Raw genomic sequence first — 18,055 nt, forward strand, 5'->3', positions numbered from 1 at the left:
ATTAGAATAAAGCAAAACCAAACAAAAAATCTGTTATTGGGAAACCAAGTGGGATCTTAGTCTTTACTTTCTCACCAGAGTGGGGAAGGATAGGGTGACCCGGTGCAGCGGACAGGGAACCACTTTGGGACTACCTGTCTTCTAACTGCCTGCAGGAGATGATTTGTTCGTTACTTATTAGGGCTTTTTATAAGCAACATTCCTCATTCCTCGGGAGGGCAGGAAGAAAGGCGCTCCTGTTTTCTCAACTTACTCCAGCTTCACCTGAGGGTCATCTCCCTTCCTTTCCACCCAGCCACTGAACGAGAAAAGCTTTAACTGGGCAGACCTGAATGATTCTCCTCCTACCTAAGCAGTTGTGGCTCAGCCCCGCGGGGACGGGGCGAGGCTCTGGACTCCTCCCAGCCACAGCATCTGCCAACACCTGGTTCCTAACGTCCCACTGCGAGGCCTGGTCAGGCTGCTTGCTCGCGGGGACGCCCGGACTTGAAACGTCCCGTGCCACGCGGCCCATCGCGCCCACAAGTGGCGCGGGTCACTGGCACCTCCCTAGTCTTTCCTCTTGAGTTGCACTTGATGTTTCCAATAATAAAAACAAGGTTATTTATATTTTTCCATTCAGATTCTAAAAGCAATATGATCAATAAAATAATCTGGAAGATACAGAAAGATGTACATAAAATAAAAATTATCTGTATTCTAAAGAGAAGCACTGAGAACATTTTAATGTATATCTTTGCAGTCTCTTTACTATGAATAGATTAAAAAAAACATACCATTCTGTCTTTTTCACACAAAACTACACAGATACAATATAGACTTTATACATACATTTTATAGAGTTTTGTATTTATTCTTTTTTTAAAGAAAATTATTTTAAATATTTTACTCTAAAACCGTTTATGAGATCTCATAAGCTCCTACCTATGTATGTTTTAGAGTAAAATATGTATATTATCTAGAATATATAAATGTATATTATATATCAAATATATCATATATTATACTAACATTATGTATTATATGATATTATATAACATGTTATGTTATATATGTAATTATGTATATTTAAACATAAACGCGCTTTACCTTCTATGCATTTTAGGCAGCACATTATTGATACATTTAAAGAAATCTATGTACCCCTAAGGACTGCATCTTTCTCCTAGCCACTGTTGTGACTTGTATGACAAACATCCCTTGCTTTCCTTTATAGCTTAACAAATCATACATGCATCACTTTTTATTGAAATATGACATATATCCAGAAAAATGAATGAACTGCAGTGTGTTGAATAAATTATCACAACGTGAACCCATCAGAATAACCACCACCTCAATAAAAAAATAAATTCTTAGCACCCCAGAAACCCCTTCTAATTTCCATTCCATTTCATTCACCATAGGTAGTGACTATTGGGGTTTCTAACACTACAGTTTAGTTTTTTCTGTTTTTGAACATAATAAAAATAGTCCAGTTATGGTTTTACTACTCTATGCTACCATTGATTATAGTAGTATAATCTATCTTTTACAAAGTAAACTAAATATGATGACTAAATTTCAGTTCTTGGGGAAAAATTTGTCTTATTCACACTTTCCCACTCCCACTCTCTCCTACCTCTCTGAAAAAAATGGGTAAACTACATTTCAAGGTAAGGTGTAAGGATTGATTGAGATGAGGTGCATGAAGCCTCTGCTGTGTGATAACAGGCTTTTCAATCCCTCTGCAGTAGTCATAATCTCCCTACTACCTCTCACTGATGTATCTCCATCCTGCCTTCAAACTTCTGCTTCCTTAAAAAATTTTTTTAACCTGGTAAACAGTTCTGCAAGTTTTGATCATAAGTGCCACACAATCAAGATTTAAAACATTATTTTCACCCATAAAAATAACACTATGTCTCTGTAGTCAACTCAGCGGACCATTTCCAGACCCTGGCGTCTACTGATGTATTTTTTATCCCTTTAGTGTTATCTTTTCCAAAGGTCAAATAAATGGAATTACATAGCATGTAGCCTTTTGAATCAGACTTCTTTCATTCAGCATATTACATATGAGATTCACATTGCTGTGGTGTTTATCAGGAGTTCAGTCCTGTTTATTGCTGAGTAATGTTCTATTTGTGTGCATATACCACAGTTTATCTATTCACCAGTTGAGGAATATTTGGGGGTGGTCATGAGTAAAGCTTCTATAAATATTTGTATACGTATGTTTGTGTAAATTTAAGTTTTACTTTACTTAAATACCTAGGGATCAGATTGCTGGGCCATATGGGGTTTAACTTCATAAGAGACTGCCAAATTATTTTCCAAAATTTCTGTACCATTTTGCTTTCCCAGCAGCAATACATGAGATTTCCAATTACTCTCACATTCTCACCAGCACTTGGTATTGTCAGATTTTCTTTCCATTTAAAAAATAATATTTCCTTTGGGCATCTCCTTGTGGTTTTAATTTGCATTTCCCTAATAACTAATGACATTGAGTATATTTTCATGTGCTTATTTGCCATTTATATCTTCTTTGTTGAAGTGCCTGGCCCAATCTTTTGCTCATTTTAAATAAATGGATTGTTTTATTACTTAGTTTTGTGACTTCTTTTATTCTAAATGTAAGCCCTTTATCAGATTTGTGTTTTAAGTATGTTTTTCCAGTCTGTGCTTGTCTTTATTCTCTTTGTTCTCTTTATTCTCTTAGCCACATCTTTCAAGGAGTAGGTCTTAACTTTGATACATTTCATTTACCTTTTTTATGGGTTGTGTCTTTGATTTTATGTCTAAGAAATCTTTTCCTAACCCCAAGTCACAAAGATTTTTCTCCTAAGTTTTCATTTGAGAGCTTCCTAGTTTTTAGGTTTTACATTTAGGATATAATCATTGATGACTTAATTTTTGTGTGGGGTGCAAGTTATGAGTTGAGGTTAATTTATTTTTGCAAATAGAGGTCCAATTGTTCCTGCACTATTTGTTGAAAAGACCATCCTTTTTCCATTGAATGGCCTTTGTACCTTTGTTGAAAAATCAATGCACAAGTCTATTTCTGTACTCTCTAGTCTGTTCTATTGATCTATATGTTTGCTTTTTCTTCAATATCACACTGTCTTGGTTACTATAGCTTTATAAAGTTCTAATTTCAGATAGTACATATCCTTAAACTTTGTTCTTCTTTTCCAAAAGTATTTTGTATATTCTATTTTCTTTGTTTTTCCATGTAAATTCTAGAATCAGCTTGTTGATTTTTATCAAAAATGTCTTGTTACAATTTTGATTGGAATTGTTGCAATCTATAGAACAATTCAGGAAAAACTGACATTTTAGCAAATGAGTCTTCCAATCCATTATCACTGCATACAGTCATGTATCAGAGATATTGTGGGTTTGGTTCCCGACCACTACAATAAAGTGAATATTGTGATAAAGTGAGTCACATAAAGTTTTTGGTTTCCCAAAACCAAAAACTGCACATAAAAATTATGTTTACACTGTACTGTAGTCTATTAAGTGTGCAATAGAATTATGTCTAAAAAATACATTCCTTATTTAAAAATACATTATTGCTAAAAAATGCTGACAATCATTTGAGATTTCAGTGAGTTACAATCTTATTGCTGATTTAGAGTCTAGCCTCAATGTTAATGGCTACTGATTGATCAGGATGGTGATTGCTGATGGTTGAGTTGACTGTGGTAATTTCTTAAAATATGACAGTGAAGTTTGTTGCATTGATAATTTTTTTCACAGAAGATTTCTCTGCAGCATGTGATGCTGTTTGATAGTATTTTACCCACAATAGAACTTATTTCAAAATTGGAGTCAATCCTCTCAAACTCTGCATCTGCTTTATCAAATAAGTTTATGGAATATTCAAAATCTTTTGTTGTCCTTTCAACAATGTTCAAAGCATCTTCCCTAAGAAGAGACTCTATCTCAAGAAACTACTTTCTTTGTTCATCCATAAGAAGCAACTCCTTATCCATTCAAGTTTTATCATGGGATTGCAGCAATTCAGTCACGTCTTCAAGCTCCACTTCTAATTCTAGATCTTTTCTATTTCTAACATATCTGCAGTTAACTTCTCCACTGAAGTCTTGAACCCCTGAAAGTCATTCATGAGAATTGGCATCAACTTCTTCCAAACCCCCGTAGTTAATGTTGATACTTTGGCCTCCTCCCATGAATTGCAAATATTCCTAATGGCGCTTAGACTAGTCAATCATTTACAGAAGGTTTTCAATTTAGTTGTCCAGATCCACCAAGGGAGTCACTATCTATGGCAGCTACAGCCTTTCAAAATGCACTTCTTTAATAATAAGACTGGAAAATCTAAATGACTTCTTGATCCAGAATGGATATTGTGTTAGCAGGCATGAAAACAACATTAATCTCCTTGTACATTCCCATTAGAGCTCTTGGGTGACTAGGTGCATTGTCAATGAGCAGTAATATCTCAAAAGAACTATATTTTTCTGAGCAGTAGACTTAAAATGTTCAACAAAGCATGTTTTAAACACATATGCTATCATTCAGGCTTAGGTTTTCCATTTATAGAGCACAAGCAGAGTGGATCTAGCATAATTCTTAAGGGCTGAAAATTCTAGGGAATTTTCACAGTGGTAACTGAGCATCAGCTTCAACTTAAAGTCACCAGCTGTATTAGCCCCTAACAGGAGAGTCAGCTTGTCCTTTGAAGCTTTGAAGCCAGGCATTGACTTCTCCTCTCTGGTTATAAAAGTCTTAGATGACATCTTCTTCTAATAGAAGGCTATATGTATACATTGAAAATCTCTTGTTTAGTGTAGCCATATTCATTAATGATCTTAGCTAGATCTTCTGGATAACTTGGTGCAGCTTTTACAGCACTTGCTGCCTCACCTTGCACTTTTACGTTATGAAGATGGTTTCTTTCCTTCAGTCTCATGAGCCAACCTCTTCTAGGTTCCAACTTTTCTTCTTTAGCTTCTTCACCTCTCTCAGGCTTCATAGAATTAAAGAGGTTTAATAGGACCTTGGCTCTGGATTAGGTTTTTGCTTAAGGGAATGTTGTAGGTGTCTTGATCTTCTTTCTACATCACTAAAATTTCTCCATATCAATAATTAGACTGTTTCACTTTCTTATCATTGATGTGTTCCTTTGCATTCACAACTTGGCCTACCTGTTTGGCACAATGTTACCTAAATTTCAGCCTATTTCAGTTTTCAACATGCCTTTTTCACTAAGTTAAGTCACGTATAGTTTTTGATTTTAAAAAATGAGAAATCTGAGAGAGGGTGGAGCAAGATGGCAAAATAGAAAGCTCCATCAATCATGCCCCTGCAAGGACATCAAGTTAACAACTGTCAATGCAGAAAAAACACCTTCAAAAGAACCAAAAATTCAGTAAGCACTCATAGTACCTGGTTTTAACTTCATATCGCTGAAAGAGACACTGAAGAGACTTAACAGTCCCGAATCATCGACATTGCCCCTCTCCAACCCCATGCAGCTGTGTGGTACAGAGAGCTCATTTCTGGGTGCTGGGAGAGGGAGAACACAGCAATTGTGAGGCAATGAGCTCAGTGCTGTCCTGTTAGAGCGGAAAGGAAAACCAGACAAAACTCAGCTGATGTCTGCCCATGGAGGGAGCATTGAAACTAGCCCTAGCCAGAGAAGAATCACTGATCTCAGTAGTGGTTCAAACTTAAGCGACTGCAAACCTCACCACTGAGGGCTACAGCACTCTGTGTCTCTAAGTTAACTTGAAAGGCAGTCTACACCATAAGAACCACAACTCTTAGGTGAGTCCTAGTGCTGAACTAGGCTCAGAACAGTGGACTGAGGGGGCATACGACATACTGAGACACCAGCTGGGGCAGCCAAGGGAGTGCCGGCATCTTCCCTCTTCTATCTTCAGGCTGCACAGCTCACAGATCCAAAACAGACCCCTATCTTTCACTTGAGGAGAGGAGAGAGAAGAGTGGGGAGGACTGTGTCTTATATCCAGGATACCAGCCAAGCCACAGCAGGATAGGGTGCCAGTCAGAGTTGTGAGGCCCTCTTTATGGGCCTGAGGTCTCAGACAAAGTTTCTAGACACACCCTGGGAAAGAAGGGAACCCACTGCATTGAAGGAAAGGACTCAGTTCTGGCAGCATTCATCACCTGCTAACTGAAGATCCTTTGGGTCCTTTCTGCTCTTCCCTACCCTTCCCAAAGGCACAGGAGCCTCACCCCATAGCCACAACCAGCCCAGACTGCAAGGAATACCCCCAGACTACTGCAGATGTTCCCTTCAGGCCAAAGTCTCTTAAGTAAGCTTGTCATGATTTTTTCCTGGCCTGGGACTCCCCATTCAGAGTAGGGGCTCCCCTGTGGCCCAGGGAGGGTCCAGAAATACCATCCAAGAATCATGTCTCAGAATTGGGGACCCTAAGAGCCTGCTTGTTGCTCTACCACCCTGTGGCCATGCCGGTACCTAAGGTTCAAGACAAACCCCCCTTTACTTTCCCTCTGCTTTTCTCAAGCAGAAGGAGTTTTGCCCTGTAGCCACAATAGCTGGTAATGTGTAGAGTCTCACCTGAAGCCAGCAAGTCTCAGAAATGCTAAAGAGAATACTTCAGTATGAAAAAAATGACATTAATGAGCAATAAATAATCATCTGGAGGCATTTACAAAACTCACTGGTAATAGTAAGTACACAGAAAAACACAGACTATTATAGCACTATAACTGTGATGTGTAAGCTAGTCTTATCCTAAGTAGAAAGACTAAATGATGAGCCAATTAACAATGATAATTATAACAACTTTTCAAGATATAGTCAATACAATAAGACATAAATAGAAATTTAAAAAAGTTTAAAAGTAGGGGGATTAAGTTAAGGCATAGAATTTTTATTAGTGTTCTTTTTGGTTATTTGTTTACACAAACACTGTTAAGTTGTTATCAGATTAAAATAATGGGTTATAAGATAGTATTTGCAAGCATCATGGTAACCTTAAACCAAAGAAACACACAATGCATACACAAAAAATAAAAAGCAAGATACTAAATTATATTATATCATTGGAGAAAATTATCTTCACTAGAAAAAGACAGGAATGAAAGAAAGAAGGAAGACTAAATTCTTAGATCAAAAGACATAGACTGGCTGAATGGATGAAAAACAAAACCCGTTGATCTGTTGCCTACAAGAAACACACTTCACCTATAAAGACACTCATAGATTGAAAATAATGATATAGAAAAAGATAATCCATGTCAATGGAAATCAGAAAAGAGTAGGAGTCACTACACTTATATAAGACTAAATAGAGTTCAAGACGAAAACTATAAGACAAGACAAAGCAGGTCACCATGTAATGACGACAGCAACAATTCAGCAAGAGGATAAAACAATTTTAAATATATGCACCCAACACTGGAGCCCCTCTATATATAAAGGAAATATTGTTAGAGAGATACAATAAGAGGCCCTGATACAATAAGAGCTGGAGACTTCAACACTCCACTTTGAGCATTAGACAGATCTTCTAGACAGAGAACATGAGCAAAGAAACATCAGACTTAATCTGCACTCTAGACCAAATAGATCTTATAGATATTTACAGAAGATTTCATCCAAGAGCTATGGAATACACATTCTTTTTGTCAGCACGTGGATCATTCTCAAGGATAGGCCATATGTTAGGATGCAAGACAAGTCATAAAACATTCAAAAAAGTTGAAATAATAGCAAGCATCTTCTCTGACCACAATGAAATAAAACTAGAAAGTAATAACAAGGTGAATCTTGGAGACTATAAAAACACATAGAAAATAAATAGTATGCTCCTGAATGACCAGTTGGTCAATGGAGACACTAAGAAGAAAATTTACAAATTTCTTGAAACAAATGATAATGGAAAAACAAAATACGAAATGCCTCTGACAAATATGGATGTAAAACCTTTGGAATAAAGAAAAAGTAGTACTCAGAGGGAAGTTTATAGCTATGAATGCCTAAATTGAAAAAAGGAAAAACTTCAAATAAGCAATCTAATGATGTATCTTAAAGAATTAGAAGAGCAAGAGCAAACCAAACCCAAAATTAGCAGAAGAAAAATAATAAAGAACAGAAATAAATGAAAATGAAATTTAAAAAAAACCCAAAAGATTAAAAAAACAAAGTAGTTATTTAAAGAGTTAAACAACATTGACAAATGTTTAGCCAAACTAAAAAGAAAAAAGAGAGAGAGAAGAACCCAATAAATAAAATCAGAAATGAAAAAGGACACATTACAACAGATACTGCAGAAATTCCAAGGATTATTAGTGGCTACTATGAGCAACTGTATGTCAATAAATTGAAAAATTAGAAGAAATAGACAAATTCCTAGATACATACAATTACCAAGACTGAATCAGGAAGAAATCCAAACCTGAACAGACCAATAAGAACACGATTGAAGGTGTAATAAAAAGTATCTCAGTAAAGAAAAGCCTGGAACACAATGGTCTCACTGCTGAATTCAACCAAACATTTAAAGAAGAACTAATACCAAATCCTACTCAAACTATTCTGAAAAATAGAGGAACTACTTTCAAACTCATTCTATGAAGCCAGTATTACCCTGATACCAAAAGCAGACAAAGACACAACAACAACAACAAAAAACTACAGACCAATATCTCTGAAGAATATTGATGCAAAAATCCTCAACAAAATACTGGCAAACCAAATTCAACAATACTTTATAAAGATCATTCATTATGACCAAGTGGGATTTATCCCTGGGATGCAAGGATGATTCAACATACACAAATCAATCAATGTGATATATCATATCAACAGAATGAAGGATAAAAACTATATGATCATTTCAATTGATGCTGAAAATGCATTTGATAAAATTCAACATCCCTTGATTATTTCCTTAAAAATACTGGGGATAGAAGGAACATACCTCGACAATAATAAAAACCATATACAACAGCCCCAGAGCCAGTATCATACTGAAAGCCTTTCTTCTAAGATCTGGAACATGACAGGGATGTCCATTGTCATCACTGTTATTCCACATAGTGAATAGAAGTCCTAGCTAGAGCAACCAGACAAGAGACAGATATAAAGGGCATCCAAATTAGATGTGGAAGAAGTCAAATTATCCTTGTTTGAAGGTGATATAATCTTACATTTAGAAAAACCTAAAGACTCCACAAGAAAACTATTAGAACTGATCAATAAATTCAGTAAAGTTGCAGAATACAAAATCAACATACCATCAGTAGCATTTAAATATGCCAACAGTGAACAATGTGAAAAAGAAATTTAAAAAGTCATTCCATTTAACAATAGCCACACATAAAATTAAATACCTAGGAATTAACCAAAGACGTGAAAGATCTCCATAATGAAAACTATAAAACACCGATGAACTAAATTAAAGAGAACAACAAATAAAGGAAAAACATTCCATGTTCATTAATCAGAAGAATCAATATTGCTAAAATGTTCATACTACCCAAAGCAATCTTCAGATTCAATGCAATCCCTATCAAAATACCAATGACATTCTTCACAGAAATAGCAAAAAACTATCCTAAAATTTATATGGAACCACAAAAGATCCAGAATAGCCAAAGCTATCCTAAGCAAAAATAACAAAACTGGAAGAATCACATTACCTGACTTTAAATTATACTACAAAGCTATAATAACCAGCTAGCATAAAACTACCAGCATAAAAACAGACACTTAGACCAATGCAACAGAGTAGAGAACCCAGAAACAAATTCACACACCTACAGTGAGCTGATTTTTGACAAAGGTACCAAAAAATGGGACAGTCTGGGGAAAGGACAGTCTCTTCAATAAATGGTTCTGGGAAAACTAGACATCCATATGCAAAATAATGAAACTAGACTCATATCTCTTGCCATGTACAAAAATAAAATCAAAATGAATTAAAGACTTAAATTGAAGACCACAAACTATGAAACTCTGATAAGAAAACAATGGGGAAAATCTCCAGGATATTGGCCTGGGTAAAGACTTCTTGAGCAATACCCAACAAGCAAAGGCAATCAAAGCAAACATGGACAAATGGGATCACATCAAGTTAAAAAGCTTCTGCACAGCAAAGGGCACAGTCAACAAAGTGAAGCGACAACCCACAGAGTGGGAAAAAATATTTGCAAACTATGCATCTGACAAGGGATTCATAACCAGAATACATAAGGAGCTCAAACAACTCTAAAAAATCTAACAGTCCTGTCAAAAAATGGGAAAAAGATTTGAATAGACATTTATCAAAAGAAGACATACAAATGGAAAACAGGCATATAAAAGGTGTTTAGCATTACTGATCATCCAAGAAATGCAAATCAAAACTACAATGAAATATCATCTCACCCCAGTTAATATGGCTTACATCCAAAAGCAGAGCAATAACAAATGCTGGTGAGGATATGGAGAAAAGCGGAACCCTTGTACACTGTTCATGGGAATGTAAATTAGTACAACCTCTATAGAGAACAGTTTGGAGGTTCCTCAAAAAACTAAAAATAGAGCTATCATATAATCCAGCAATCCCACTGCTGGGTGTATATACCCAAAAGAAAGCAAATCATTATATTGAAGAGATATCTGCACTCCTATGTTTGTTGCAGCACTGTTGACAATAGCTAAGATTTGGAAGCAATGTAAGTGTCCATTAACAGATGAATGGATAACAAAAATGTGGTACATAGACATAATGGAGTACTATTCAGCCATAAAGAAGAATGAGATCCAGTCATTTGCAACAACGTGAATGGAATTGGAGGTCATTGTATTAAGTGAAATAAGCCAGGTACGGAAAGACAAACATTGCATGTTCTTACTTATTTGTGGGATCTAAAAATCAAATCAATTGAACTCATGGACACAGAGAGTAGAAGGGTGGTTACCAGAGTCTGGGAAGGGTCATAGGAATTTGGTGGGGGATGTGGGCATGGTTAATGGGTACAAAAAATAGAAATAATGAATAAGACTTACTATTTAATAGCACAATAGGGTGAATATAGCCAATAATAATTGTATATTTTAAATTAACTTAAATAATGTAATTAGATTGTTTGTAACTCAAGGGATGAATGCCTGAGGGGATGGGTACCCCATTCTCTATGATGTGCTTATTTCATATTGCATGCCTTATCAAACCATGTCATGCACCACATAAATATATACACCTACTATGCACCCATAAATATTAAAAAATTGTAAAAAATAAAATAAAGTAAGAGATCTGGGATTCTTTTTTTCACTTGGACAATTTAGAGGCCACTCTCAGGTTATTATTTGGCCCAATTTCACTATGTTTTGTCTCAAGCAATAGGGAAGCCTGAAGAGAGGGAGAGGGATGGGGCAATGGCTGGTCGATGGAGCAGTCAGAACACACACAACCATTTATCAATTAAGTTCACCATCTTATAGGGATGCAGTTAGTGGCACCCTAAAACAGTGACAAAAGTAGCAACAAAAATCGCTGACCACATATTGCTATAATAGATAATAATAATGAAAGAATTAAAATATTGCAAGAATTACCAAAATTTAACACAAAGACCTGAAGTGAGCACATGCTATTGGAAAAATGGCACCTATAGACTTGCTTGAGGATTTGTAAATTTGTAAAAAATGCAGTATCTGCGAAGAAGTGCCATTGAACAAAACATAATAAGATGATATGTGTTTGTATCTATGTGTTTAATTAGACCTTTGATTTTTGTAGTTTTCAGTATGCAGCCTTTGCACATATTTAATAAGATTTATTTCTAAACATTTCACGTTTTGATGCTTTTGTAAATTTTACTCTTTAAAAAATTTTTATTTCCACATATTCACTGCTATTATATAGAAATGTAGCTGATTTTTATATATTGATGTTATATTCTGTGATCTTGCTAGACTCAGTTCTAGGTATCTTTTTTTTAAAGAAGATTCTTGGAATTTTCTGCATAGGCAATCATGTTATCTGTGCATAGAGTTAATTTAATCTCCCCTTTTCCAATCTGTATACCTTATATTTGTTTTCCTTGCCTGATTGTACTTACCAAAATCCATAGTATGATATCAAATAGAAGAGATGAGAGCAGACATTCTTGCCCTGTTCCACATTTTAAGGGGAAAGTTTCAGCCTTTCACCATTAAGTATGATGTTAGCTGTAGGTTTACCGTAGATTCTCTTTATCAAGTTAAGGAAGTTTCCCCTCTATTGCTTTTTTTTTTTCTGAGAGTTTTTATCATGATTGGGTGTTAGATTTTGTCTAATGCTTTTTCTGCACCGATTGATATGATTACATGATTTTTCTTCTTTTACTTATAAATATGATGTATTATACTGGTTGAATTTTTAATTTTGACCCAGCTTTTTACTCTCAGGATAAACCTACCTTTAATGGACATTCAGGATTTTATTTCCTTTTGAGCTATTTTTATTAAATTATTCTCTACTATTTTTGACATTACTTACATTTAAAAATCTGTTTTTTATTATGTTCTTTTTACCTTTTAATCTTTACCGTATTTGTAATTCAGTTGTCTTTTCATTCCTAATATTTTTTTCTCTCTTTTTTCCTTGGTAAATGCTGTCAAATGGTTGTTTTATTTTCTATTTTATTAGTCTTGAAAGACGCACCTTGCTATTTTATTTATTTCTCCTTTTATTTCTACTCCTTCCTTCTAATTCTTTGCCCATTTATTTTGACTATTTTTATTTTCCAATATAAATATTAAAATTACAAATTTCCCTCTTAGTATTGGTTTAGCTACATATATGAATGTAGATATGTAGTACTATAATTATTCAATTATAAGTATTTTCTCGTTTTCATTGTGATTTCTTACTTGGAGGAATGTTTTTAAGTTCTTAACATATTGGCTTTATAAAATAAAAGCTTTCAATTATTGACATCTGACTTAATTTCATTTTGTTTAATGCAGTGGTCCCTAAAGTATGGTTCCAGAACTAGCAGCGACAAGATTACCTGTTGTGAATTGAATTATGTTCCCCCAAAATATATGCTGGAGTCCTAACCTCAGGTACCTGTGAATGCATGTGACCTTATTTGGAAACTGGTCTTTAGTACAATCAAATTAAGATGATGCCATACTTGATTAGGATAGGCCCTAATTCAATATGACTAATATAATTATAAGAAGAGAAGAGACACAGAGGCACACAAGGACAATACCATGTGATGATAGAGACAGAGACTGGAGTAATTAGAATTTTGTTTTCTTTTTTTCTGAGAGTTTCACTCTGTTGCTCAGACTGGAGTGGAGTGGCATAATCACAGCTCACTATAGCCTTGACATCCTAGCTCAAGCAATTCTCTCCATCTCGGCCTCCTGAGTAACTGGAACCACAGGTGCAGAGAACTACACTCAACTAATTTTTGTATTTTTTGTAGAGACAGGGTTTTGCCTTGTTGCCCAGGCTGGTCTCGAGCTCCTGGACTCAAGAGATCTACCCACCTCTACTTCCCAAAGTGCTGGTATTATAGGGATTAGCCACCATGCCCAGCTTACTGATGTGTTAAAAAGCCAAGGCATGCCAAGGATTGCTGGCAATACCAGAAGCTAAGAGAAGGGCATTGAACAGACTCTCCTATAACCTTTAGACAGAGCATTGCCAACACCTTGATTTCAAACGTCTAACCTCCAGAATGTGAGAAAATATATTTCTGTTGTTTTCTGTGTCTGTTGTTTTCAGCCACCCAGTTTGTGATATTTTGTTAAGGGCAGTCCTAGGGAACCAATACAATAGAAAACCTGTTAAAAATGCAAATTCTTGGCCTCAATTCCAGACCTACCATATCAGAATCTTTGTGGATGGGGTGGAGTAATTTGGATTTTAACACAAGTCTTTCCTGTTATTTTAATGAATGCGAATTTGAGAACCACTGAGTTAGAGAATGTGGTCAACAGGATACCAGTCCTTTGAAATTTATTAAGATTTAATTTGCAGTATAATACAGGGTTAATTTTTGCAAATGTTTCATATATGTCTAAAATGTGAATTTTGCAGTTACTCAGTGCAGAATTCTGTATACGCCCATTAAATCAAGCTTGTCAATTGTGTTATTCAAATCTTCTGTATCATTAACAATATTTTTTGTTCTGTTTAATCTATCAATCACAGAGATACACTCAAATCTTCTACTGTGATAATAGAATTATGTATTTGTTCTTGTAGTTCTGCCATTTTAAATATAGTTCTACAAACATACACATAGCATATAATGTTATTAGGTACATGCATATTTAGGATTCTTTCTTCCTGTGGCATTTATCTGGACAAGGTGAAAGTCAATTTTTGATTTGGGGTGTTAGGTCACATACCTAGCACTCCCTTTTTAAGTCTACCTAAATGTAGGCTTATGATTAGGAATACACAAGAAAATATCCCTTCGTTCCTTCCTTCCCTCCTTCCTTCTCTCCTTTCCTCATTTCTTTCTATTCTTGCTGAGACAGTAAATCATTCCATTAATTTTTTTCACCTGTGTCTGTGTGAGGAGCCCACCAAACAGGCTTTGTGTGAGCAACAAGGCTGTTTATTTCACCTGGGTACAGGCGGGCTGCGTCCGAAAAGAGATTCAGCGAAGGGAGATAGGGGTGGGGCCATTTTATAAGATTTGGGTAGGTAAAGGAAAATTACAGTCAAAGTGGGGGGGTTGTTCTCTGGCTGGCAGGGGTGGGGGTCACAAGGTGCTCAGTGAGGGAGCTTTTGAGCCAGGATGAGCCAGGAAAAGGAATTTCACAAGGTAATGTCATCAGTTAAGGCAGGAACAGGCCTTTTCACTTGTTTTGTGGTGGAATGTCATCAGTTAAGGCAGGAACCGGCCATCTGGATGTGTACGTGCAGGTCACAGGGGATATGATGGCTTAGCTTTGGCCCAGAGGCCTGACATTCCTGTCTTCTTATATTAATAAGAAAAATGAAATGAAATAGTGGTAAAGTGTTGGGATGGTGGAAATTTTTTTGGGGTGGTATGGAGAGATAATGGGCGATGTTTCTCAGGGCTGCTTCAAGCGGGATTAGGGGTGGCGTGGGAACCTAGAATGGGAGAGATTAAGCTGAAGGAAGATTTTGTGGTAAGGGGTGATATTGTGGGGTTGTTAGAAGAAACATTTGTTGTATAGAATTATTGGTGATGGCCTGGATATGGTTTTGTATGAATTGAAAAACTAAACGGAATAAGACAAGGAGAAAAACAGGTATTAAAGGACTAAGAATTGGGAGGACCTAGGACATCTAATTAGAGAGTGCCTAAGGAGGTTCAGCATAGCCCTGCCAGCAAAGATTATTTATTTACTTTAAGAGGGAGTTAAGACTGGTGGTTTGGGGTTAGCACCAGGAGATATCAGCTGTGATGGCTTGGAGAAACAGTGAAAACCGGCAGTGTAAAAAAGAGCAGGGCATTTATGAGTAGTTGAGAACAGTGAATAGGAGTATGACTAGACAGAAGATAGTAGGGATGACAAGTTTTTTGGGGTGCAGTTCAAGTTGGTCTGGTGTCTGGAATGAAGCTGGGGCCTAATAAAAAGAAGCATCTCTACAGGAGCTTAAATGGGCTGTACCTTGTAGCGTTCCGAGGACAGGCCTGAATTATGAGAAGGGAAAGAGGTAAAAGTGCTGTCCAGTCCTTTTTAAGTTGGTGGCTGAGCTTGGTGAGGTGTGTCTTTAAAAGACCATTAGTCCGTTCTACCTTTCCTGAAGATTGAAGACGGTAAGGGATATGAACGTTCCACTGAATACCAAAAGCCTGAGAAACTGCTTGGGTGATTTGACTAGTAAAGGCCGGTCTGTTATCGGACTGTATAGAGATGGGAAGTCCAAACCGAGGAATTATGTCTGACAGAAGGGAAGAAATGACTGTGGTGGCCTTCTCAGACCCTGTGGGAAAGGCCTGTACCCATCCAGTGAAAGTGTCTACTCAGACCAAGAGGTATTTTAGTTTCCTGACTCGAGGCATGTGAGTAAAGTCAATTTGCCAGTCTGGGGGTGGGCGGGCGCGGCGGAAAATCCCCAAGCTTGATGTGTAGGGAAGGGAGGGGGCCTGAATAATCCCTGAGGAGTAGTAGAATAGCAGATGGAACACTGAGAAGTGATTTCCTTGAGGATAGATTTCTATGATGGAAAGGAAATGAGAGCTTCTAAGAGACAGGCTAGTGGCTTGTAACTCACATGGAAGAGGTTATGAAATGATGACAGAATAGAATGGGCCTGTGAGGCTGGAAGGAGATATTTTCCTTGGTCTAAGAACCATTTGCCTTGTGTGGAAGAGATTGATAGGTGGAAGTTTCAGCGGGGGAGTAGGTGGGAGTAGCCAGATGAGAAGGAGAAAAACTGAAAGTGAAGGATGTAAGTTGGAACGCTAGCTGCTTTTTTAGCTATCTTATCAGCATAGGCATTGTCCTGAGGGATGGGATCTGATGCCCTTTGATGGCCTTTGCAGTGAATGACTTTAGCTTCCTTTGGAAGTAAAGTGGCTTTGAGAAGTGTTTTTATTAAAGAGGCATTAATGATAGAGGACCCTTGTGTAGTGAGGAAACCTCTTGCATGGTGGTGCAGGATATGGAAGGCATATTTAGAGTCAGTATAAATACTGACATGTAGTCCTTTTGCAAGAGTGAGGGCTTGACTTAAGGCAATGAGTTCGGCTTGCTGAGAGGTAGTGGAGCAGGGCAGAGCAGTAGCCTCAATGATAGATGTGGAAGATACTATAGCATAGCCTGCCTTTGCTGGTGAGTAGCGATTAGGCCTGGTGGAACTGTCGTCAATAAACCAAGTGTGTTCAGGGTTAGGAACATGTAAGAATATGGGGAAATGGAATGAATGTCAGGTGGATCAGAGAGATACAGTCATGAGGGTCAGGTGTGGTATCAGGAATAATGTGGGAGGCCGGATTGAAGTCTGGGTCAGGAACAATGGTAATTGTGGGAGACTCAACAGAGTGAGTACAGCTGAAGGAGCTGGGGAGCAGAAAGTATATGTGTCAGGTGTGAGGAAGAAAATAGATTTTGGAAGTTATGAGAGCTGTAGAGAGTGAGTTGAGCATAGTTTGTGATTTTAAGGGCCTCTAAAAGTATTAGGGCGGTGGCGGCCGCCGCACGCAGACTTGAGGGCTAGGCAAAACAGTAAGGTCAAGTTGTTTGGACAAAAAGGCTACAGGGCACGGTACTGGTCCTTGTGTAAGAATTCCGACTGTACAGCCCTGCACTTTGGCTGTGTGTAATGAAAAGGGTTGGGATGAGTCAGGGAGAGGTAGGGTGGGGGCAGTCTCTAAAGCTGTCTTCAAGGAACAGAAAGAGGAATGGGGAAAGGATTTAGGATCTATGGGGTCAGCTAGGTTTTCTTTTGTGAGTTTATGTAATGGTTTTGTTAGGATGGCAAAACCAGGTATCTAAAGTCGAAAGTATCCAACCATGCCTAGGAAGGAAAGGAGCTGTTATTTTGTAGGAGGTGTTGGGGTTTGAGAGATCAGTCGGACATGATTGGCAGGGAGAGCACATGTGTTTTTATGAAACTTATGTCAAGATAGGTAACAGATGGGGAAGAAATTTGTGCTTGACTGAAGTAATGGGAGCTGTCTGTGAAGCCTTGTGGCAGTACAGCCTAGGTAATTTGCTAAGCCTAATGGGTGTCAGGGTCAGTCCAAGTGAAAGCGAAGAGAGGCTGGGATGAAGGGTGCAAAGGAATAGTAAAGAAAGCATGTTTGAGATCCAGAACAGAATAATTCGTTGTGGAGGGAGGTACTGAGGATAGGAGAGTATATGGGTTTGGCACTACAGGGTGGATAGGCAAAACAATTTGGTTGACAAGGCACAGATCCTGAACTAACCTGTAAGTCTTGTCTGGTTTTAGGACAGGTAAAATGGGGGAATTGTAAGGAGAGTTTATACTTTAAAAGGCCATGCTGTAGCAGGCGAGTGATAACAGGCTTTAATCCTTTTAAAACATGCTGCGGGATGGGATATTGGCATTGAGCAGGGTAAGGGTGATTAGGTTTTAATGAGATGGTAAGGGGTGCGTGATCAGTCACCAAG

At 37.3% G+C, this 18,055-nt stretch overlaps 1 protein-coding gene across 2 annotated transcripts in view; it reads right to left on the bottom strand.

Annotated features, from left to right (window-relative positions):
* The window catches only part of SPATA16 (spermatogenesis associated 16), a 252,692-nt gene extending 252,199 nt beyond the window's left edge, over positions 1-493 (bottom strand). For both annotated transcript variants that reach the window (XM_054483031.1, XM_054483032.1), the window contains exon 1: positions 349-493. The gene's annotated coding sequence lies outside the window, so the exon portion shown is untranslated. The remainder of the gene's footprint in view (positions 1-348) is intronic.
* Positions 494-18,055: the final 17,562 nt, after the last annotated feature.

This window comes from Pongo pygmaeus, chromosome 2 (genome assembly GCF_028885625.2).
Source record: "Pongo pygmaeus isolate AG05252 chromosome 2, NHGRI_mPonPyg2-v2.0_pri, whole genome shotgun sequence".
NCBI lineage: Eukaryota > Metazoa > Chordata > Mammalia > Primates > Hominidae > Pongo > Pongo pygmaeus.